Below are 8,537 nucleotides of genomic sequence, written 5' to 3'. Positions count from 1 at the left end.
TAATGGAGCTGATAAATGAAATTGTCACAGTGACACAAAGTGACAGTCTGGTTGTTTTCACCTGAACATGCTGTTTCTAATGTACAGAACTATCACAGTGGGTAGCTACGTTTTATGATTTGTGTACTTGACTTTACAATAGCGGGAAAGCTTTTTTAAAAGAAGAAGTTAAGTAGAAATGACATTCTTCTAAAGCACAGCAAAAGAGGGAAATTGAAGGGGAGTAGGAAATCTAGAAATCCTACAAAAGGAGGCAGTTAATGCTTTTCAGATTGGACTTTTTATGTGGTTCATAATCAAGTATACCGGGGGGCTCGAGGTTTGAGGTGATCCTGAGCAAAGTGATCTCACCCCCCCCCCCGTTTGTTCCTATTCGTGTCTGTATCAGGTTGCAAGCTTTCTGTTTTCTTTTTGCATTAAAAAAAATTGTGCATATTTTCATGGGCATTTTTCTCAAATGTACACATTAATTATGCATATTTTTGAAATATATGCATGTTCTCTCATTGATTAAATGGTATTTGTGTACATTTTTCAAATGTACAAATTTTTTGCTGAACCATTTTTGTTTCGTGAATCCCACTGTAAGGCCAGAAATGTACAGACTTCAATCACAGTTTAAATTCAGGACTGTGTTTGGTCTAGGGATGTGCGAACACACCACCGCCCAGGATCGGTGGGCACATGCTGATGTGCCGCCCCTGCTCGAACTCCCCCAGACCCATGCTTGAGGCTCCATGAGGTCAGCGAGCCACCTGCAGTCACCCAGGGCCCTGTTATTATGCCTGTAATTATGCCTCTAATTCTGCCTCTAATTTCATATAGATCAAGCTTTCCTGGCCCATATGTGCACATATTTAAATATGTGCTTTTTTTTATCTCCCTTTTTACATAAAAAAAAAAAGTTGGCAAAATGGCTGGTGCTCGCCAGATGGGTCCAAGTGAGTGTGGGAAGTGTCCAGGAGGGCGCGAGCAGGGTCGAGTGAGGGCAGTGTCTTGGTGGGCACCATCCAGGGATATGGGCAGGGGGAGCCCCACTGACTCCTGTACCCAGTCTGGTATCCGCAATATCCCTAGTTCAGTTCCAGGATGTATCAAACAAGTAAATTCTCATCAAAAACTATCTGAAACAGATTTCTCATACATCACTAGCTACAAGTGATGGACAGGCACCCCCTCCTCTGGGTTCGCTGGGTGCCTGCCAAGCCCTGCTCACATGCCCCAAAATCTGCATCGCTGCCCCCGCTCACTGAGGCACCCGCACGTACCCTGGGCCCATCCAGTGATCGCCATTTACACCTCTAACCTTGCATATATTGGCCATTCAGAGCATCATTTTGCATAACAGCAAATGTACACATATTTGCACACACCATTTTTTTTCCTTCTTTGCAAAATGGCATTCACAGAGATCACCAGATGGGCCCAGGGTGAGCATAGGTGGCTAAGCGAGTGGGGGGGCAGGAGGCCTGGTGGGCGTGGCTTGGGTCAGCAGGTGGGAAGGTCCACCAGACTCCTGGATCTGATCAGCTGCCTGCACCATCTCTACCAGCCATCACTGCCTTAGTGCTGGGTGGTGGCATCAAGCTGCCTTGAACTCCCCCATAATGCACTGAAGATGGAACATTATGTTGTTTGGGAGCAATGCTATATGGAGCCTGTGCACATTGTGGAGAAGTTATCATGACAGTTTGCTGCAGCTGCCCAGTGCTCCTTGCAGCTCTGGGCACCAAGAAAACTAGTTAGGCACCTGGCCAAGTGCAGGGAGGCATCTATAGTAGTGCCAAGTGTGGATGCCAGGTCTGAGGTGTATATTCTCCCAACGCCTAAACACTTGAGGTCCAGAGTATCACCATTCTCAATCTGGGCTCATTGACTCCCAAGTAGGGATGTCAGAGAATTCTGCCACGGATCTCGGTGAGGCAGAATGCCAGTGCATTTCACCCCCCAAACTCCGTGGCAGAACGGCCTGCCACCCCCAACCCCCGCGGATCCCCCCCGGGACGAGACTCACCTGGGGTGGATCTTCCGGGCGGCGACAGCTCCGGCGACGGCTCCGGCGGTGGTGGCGGCCGGTCTTCCAACCGGCTGCCGCCGCCGCCATTTCCAGGCTTGTGTGTAAAAAAAGAAAAAAGAAAAAAAAAGATGTGATAGGCTACGTAAAGATTTACGTAGCCTATCATGGCTAGGTTTAAAAAAAAAGAAAAAAAAGTTGTGATAGGCCACGTAAATCTTTACGTAGCCTATCATGGTTGGGTGGGTTTAAAAAAAAAACACGCATACGCAAATGGCGGCAGCTATGGCCGCCGCCATTTGCATTCCTTCTTTTTACCGTCTGAATCTACGTAAATATTTACGTAGACTATGATGGTGAAAATAAAGGGGAATGCAAATAGCATAGCAGGCACTATTTGCTTCCCCTTTTGATTCGCTGTTTTAGCCTACGTAAAGATTTACGTAGGCTAAAATGGTGAATCAAAAAGGGACGCAAATAGTGCCCGCTAAGCTATTTGCGTTCCCCTTTATTTTCACCGTCATAGTCTACGTAAATATTTACATAGATTCAGACAGGCAAAAATAAGGAACGCAAATGGCGGTGGCTGTAGCTGCTGCCATTCACGTACACCGTTTTTTGTTTCTTGTTTTCCCAGAGCCCTTCCCGGCCGGAAATCCGGCTGCGGACGGCTCTGGCCTGGCTGGGCCTGGCTGGCTGCTCCGCGGAGCTGCCACGGAGCACAGCCGGCCATGGAGGATTCCAGGGGGAGGAACGGAATGCCTCCCCCCCCACCATCAACATAATCCGCAAAAGGTAAGTGACTTTCGTACATCCCTAGGCTTGTGAACAGTAGAACGGAGCACTTCGTGCAAACTGCAGAAGTCAAGAGGAACAGAAGGAGCACACTTTGTACATCCCTAGGATGGACTCATCTCCATTTGGGGCATGAGGTAGCTCAACGAGCTGCCCCCCATTGCATGGCCTGGACCTGCTCCTTGGTTGCCCTGCCCACCGAGCTGCACAAGCTGCCCCTTCTCTGTACACCAAGGACTCCAGCAGTCAAGCCCTTATGCTTTATGCACATGCCCCAAGAGCTCTAGCCATCTCCTCCTCACGAGGAGTGTCTGGGGGGGTCGAGGATGGGTCCTCGGTGTGGGACTCCCCCCCCAGAGCTCTAGCCTTCTTCTCCTCCTGAGGAGCGCCGGGGGGACGGGGTCAGGGATGGGCCCTTGGTGCAGTGCACCCACCAAGCACTCTTCTCCTCCTCCTGGATAACTTTGGCAAATTCTTATCAAAACCAAACTGAAATGAAATGCTCACCCATCCCTACGTTGCTTGTTGAGGATGAAGGATTTCATCAGACTGTTTGCTTGTTTGTTGAGGGTGTTTGTTGAGCATGAAGGATTGTTTCTTGAGGGTGAAGGATTTCATCAGAATGTTTGCTGCTGGATCTGTGCTCTTTTTAAGGGCCTGCCTTCCAGCAGTCCGGGACATATTTGAAGAAAGACTCAGTTTTGTGCCTTATGATGGCATGTGCCTACTAACTACATGACGAACAGTGAGAGAATGGAACAAGCCAGTATGTCAGTGAAATGCCCTCTTTGGCCAGCTGGGGAGTGCTTTCCGCTACCTTTAGTGCCTGTGGCTGTCTGGCTGGGAAGAAGCTGACATCATCTATCAGCTACTATGCCTGGATCCAGGCAGAAATCCAACAGGAAACTAGAACTGTGACAGAATTTAGACAAAAAAATAAGATGACATGGATAAAGATGGCTCACCCACCACACGTGTGCCTGAATTGAAAGCACATATCACACAGAATCAAAGCCAAAGTGGCCTCGCTTACATTAGGGATGGATGAATCATTCTATTTCTTGTCCATGTCACTTACACATGTCTTCACTCATAAATCTGTTTTGTCCCATTTCCACATTTATCTGTGATGTGATTATAGAGATATAGATAGATATAGATATAGATATAGATATAGATATAGATATAGATATAGATATAGATATAGATATAATCACAAAAACTTTCCTTCAAATATGAATTGAAGTACATATTTTTGGAAGTATTATCTCTCAAAATATACATTTCTAAAAGTATCCTCTTTCAAAATATGCATTTTTGAGTGCATTTGGAGACCCTTTTTTGCAAACCCAGAACTGTATTCATAGCATTCAGAGAAGTGCAAAATCCAGTGGATGGCCACATTCAGATCCACACTTTAGTCTGGGAGGTGAGTTCATATCAGAAATCAAATTCCTCCAACATCTCTAATGTCGACTCCTCAAATGCAGAGATAGATTAATCTATCATGTTTGCTTTCTCTCACATTCATTTTCTTGTTACACAAATCTGAAGTTTCAGTCTTGTTATGAAGCAATTCGCAAATTTTGATAAGTTTTATCTTTTGATAAAAATTTGATAAAAAATTGATAAAAATTTGATAAAAATCAATATCCTTTCTTAATATTTGATAAAATAAATATTATTATTTTGATAAAATCAATATTCTTTCTTTAGAGAACTGACTCAAATGTAGGGATGTATGAAATTGCCCTTACCTGTCTCCACCAGGTTCCACTGGGGGGGGAGGCGCTCCGTCCCTCCCCCCAGAATCCTTGCCAGGGGGTGAGGCACGGAGCTCCTCCCCCCCGGAATCCTGGCCAGCCAGCTCTGCTCCGCGAGCAGCCAGACATCCGACCACTGGCTAGCAGGGACGCAAACGGCGGCGGCCATAGCCGCCGTCGTTTGCGTCCCTGTTGTCAGCCGTGATAGGCTACGTAAATCTACGTAGCCTATCACGTCTGACTAAAAAAAATAACAACACGCGTACGCAAATGGCGGTGGCTAGGGCCGACGCCATTTGCGTAGGGATGTACGAAAGTCACTTACCTGGTCTCTCAGCTTGCTTTGCATTTGCGTTGCCCTTAATTTCGCCATAGTCTACGTAAATCTTTATGTAGACTACAAGGACCAAATAAGGAACGTGAATGGCAGCTCCCTATGAGGGCCGCCATTAGTGTACATGCTTTTTTTTTTTTTTTCAAAGTCACCCGTGATAGGCTACGTGACGATTAACGTAGCCTATCACAGGGGCATTGTTTGTTTTTTACTTTTCTTGTAATGGCAGCGGCGGCAGCCAGTTGAAAGACTGGCGGCCGCCCCCGCCCCTGACGAAGACCTGCCGAACTGCCGCCGGGACCCGCCGCCGGAAGCGACATTCGTGAAAGGTAAGTCCCATCCTGGGGGGGGGCGGGGGGTGGAGAATTTCTCCCCGAACAACCTTCAGAGGACCGAAAGCGTTGGCACTAGGCCCCCCGAAGTTTCGGGGAGAAATTCTCCCCCATCCCTACATTTGCGTTCCTTATTTTGGCCCATCTTAGTCTACGTAAATATTTACGTAGACTAAGACAGCAAAAATAAGGGGAACGCAAATAGCATAGCGGACGCTATTTGCGTTCCCCTTATTTTCGCCATCTTAGTCTACGTAAATATTTACGTAGACTAAGACAGGCCAAAATAAGGAACGCGAATGGCGACGGCCATAGCTGCCATTTGGGTACGCGCGTGTGAGGTTTTTTTTAAGTCAAACGTGATAGGCTACGTAAAGATTTACGTAGCCTATCATGTTGTTTTGGGTGTTTTTTTTTAACCTAGCTATGATAGGCTACGTAAATCTTTACGTAGCCTATCATGTCTTTTTTTTTTAACACTGGAAATGGCAGCGGCGGCAGCCGGTCAGAAGACTGGCCACCGCAGCTGCCGCCGCCTGGAAGATCCAACCCAGGTACGTTTTGTCCTGGGGGGGATCCGTGGGGGGGCAGGGGGGCAGACTGTTCTTACATGGAGTTCGGGGGGCCGAATGCACTGGCATTCAGCCTCACCGAGATTCGTGGAGGAATTCTCTGCCATCCCTACAGTCAAATGTACCACAGGGCTTCTAAAAATGAATCGCACCAGGTCACACTGGTTAAATAACTCAACACTAAAGCAAACAGGTCCAAGCTAGAGTGATCCTGCTGAGAAGTAAGCACCTACTGCAAAGTGAGTGGGGGAACAGAGACAGAGAGACGGAGACAGGGACACAGGGAGACAGAGGCAGAGACAGAGACAGACAGAGACAGACAGACAGACAGACAGACAGAGACAGACAGAGGGAGAGGGAGGGGGAGGCAGAGAAAGGGAGGCAGACAGAGAGAGAGACAGAGAGAGACAGAGACAGAGAGAGACAGAGACAGGGAGGCAGAGGCAGACAGAGAGACACAGAGGCAGAGACAGAGACAGAGAGACTGACAGAGATGGAGACAGACAGACAGAGAGACAGACACAGAGAGAGAGAGAGAGAGAGAGAGAGAGAGAGAGATGCAGAGAGCCACACTTCGGAGAGGCATTGGGAGCCACCAGTGGCCCTGAGCCTTGCAGTGAAAACCCTGGTCTATCTGTCCCTATTTCAAACAGAGGGTTGTCCTCTGTAAAGCAGGGCACATGACCACCCTGTTTCTCATATCTTTTGGTGTTTGGGCAAGGCTCTGTTGATTATCCTACCCCGACTAAAGTTGGGACACAGAGGGCAGACAGCAGGGCCTTGCCAGATGTGAGAGCCACCATTTGAAATATGCCGGCATATTGTAGCTTAAAGCTTTTCCTGTCAGTACTAAGCCTTAGGAGAGGTATTTCAACCTTTTAGAATGGGGGAAAAAGCTCCTAAAAAGCAGAATAGGGCATGGGCATCGGGGAAGCCCAGCAGGCCACATTGGGACCCGAAGGGGTCATATTTGGCACCTGGGACTGAGGTTAGCCACCGCTGCAATAGAATCTATTGGGTTAGTTATTACTTTTGGCTGTTCCTTGGAGTGATTTATTTTCAATAGTAGGGATTGCGCAGCCACCCGAGTCTGTCCAGGAATCCGGCAGAATCCCCCTGCCTGCACCCCTGAGCCCTGCTCGCTGAGCCCCTGCCCCCATCCATGCTCAGTGAGGAGCCCACACTCACCCTGGCAGCCTCATCCATCTCTGTGGTTGCCATTTTTTGAAAATTAAAATGACAATGGCAAAAATCAATGTGCATAACTGCATATGCATGAAAATGCACATTTTGCGAATGCGCATATTTGCGAATGCACCTGGAGAACCTGGACAGGAATGGGTTCACACATCCCTATTTGATGGTTAATTCATTTAATTATTTTAATGTGTTTTAAAATTGTTTTAGTGGTGGGGGGGTAGTTGTCCATTGCTCTACAAGCCTTTTGGTTGGAAAGGAAACAACCCAAAAAAGCACTATATATACATAAATACAATAGAATATAATGTTCTATGTCTTGGAGAAAGAGGTAGCTTCAGAACCTTACATTTACACCCCCTCTCATGCTGTTTACTAAACAACTTTCAAATGGTTAATAAAAACCCCTAAGACTTTATTGCAATAATCCGTTGGTTTTCTTCCCTAGTTTCCATCTCCAAGTTATACAATAGCACGAGACAAAAATAATAATTAAAGCATTGATCAAAAAGTATGATCCTCCAGCGGAGTTATTGCCCTAATAAATATTTGAAGTGGAAAAAGCACAAACTTGCAACTTTTGAGTTTACCTCCATATCTTGGAAGCAAAAGAAAAAAAAAAGTACTCATAGGGAGAAAATGTAACCATATAAGTACAAAGGGGTATATTGGGTGGATTTTTAAATAGAATCTTAAGGCCCTAACTGCATGTTATACACAGATGCCTGTAGCAAAGCCCAAAGTCATTTATTTTGATGAAAAACAGTTTGGGGAGGGGCAATTGGCAAGCCCAGTGGCATTTCCACTGGGGATGATGGGAGTTGTAGTTTAGCCTCCATGATCCCAAATGGAAGAAGATGCTTTATCTTACCTTCAGACATTGTTTTATGTGCAGTGGATGGAGAAGGCACACAGTTAGACAGGTGGCGATACTTCAGGTGGAGATACCTGAGTTCACAAAGGCCTCAAGACAAACACTCCCCACCCACAAGGGAAGGCAGACAGGTTCAGGGGGCTACCCAAAACTATAGCGCTACCACCACCTGCTACCCAGTCCTTGTCCCCAAAGCAAGCTTTCTCCCCTTGGGAACCAGGACAGGCTGAATGAGCTGAATGGGGGTGGATAACCCACTCACAGTGAGCTCCAATTCTGCTCATACAGGTCAAGCAGGGGCATTCACCTGTGCTGATTTGTCTCAGCATTCCTAGTGGAATCTTTTAGAAGAACCCATTGGCTAATGGGAGAAATTCAAATTAATTAAGTAACCATTTAGCTTAAGTAATGAACCATCCGCTATTCCAAAAAGCAGTTTTATCTTGAGTGCCAGAAGAGAACGCTTGGCAGAGATGAACAATCTTTCTTATAAAGAAAAGCTTATGCTATTTGGGTTATTTAGCTTAGTGTGGAACTAGACATTCGATGGCTGAAGGGCGCTATTTTCTGGCAAAATTCAAGGCATTCGTCTACATGCTGCCAGTGCTTGCTGGAGTAGCCAGTTGCAAGAGGGGAGAACAGTATATATACAGTTC

The sequence above is a fragment of the Heloderma suspectum genome, chromosome 4 (genome assembly GCF_057233095.1).
Source record: "Heloderma suspectum isolate Gila_16-S chromosome 4, 16-S_ref, whole genome shotgun sequence".
NCBI classification, from domain to species: domain Eukaryota; kingdom Metazoa; phylum Chordata; class Lepidosauria; order Squamata; family Helodermatidae; genus Heloderma; species Heloderma suspectum.
The sequence above is the reverse complement of the archived record's forward strand: the minus strand, read 5'-3'. Positions refer to the sequence as shown.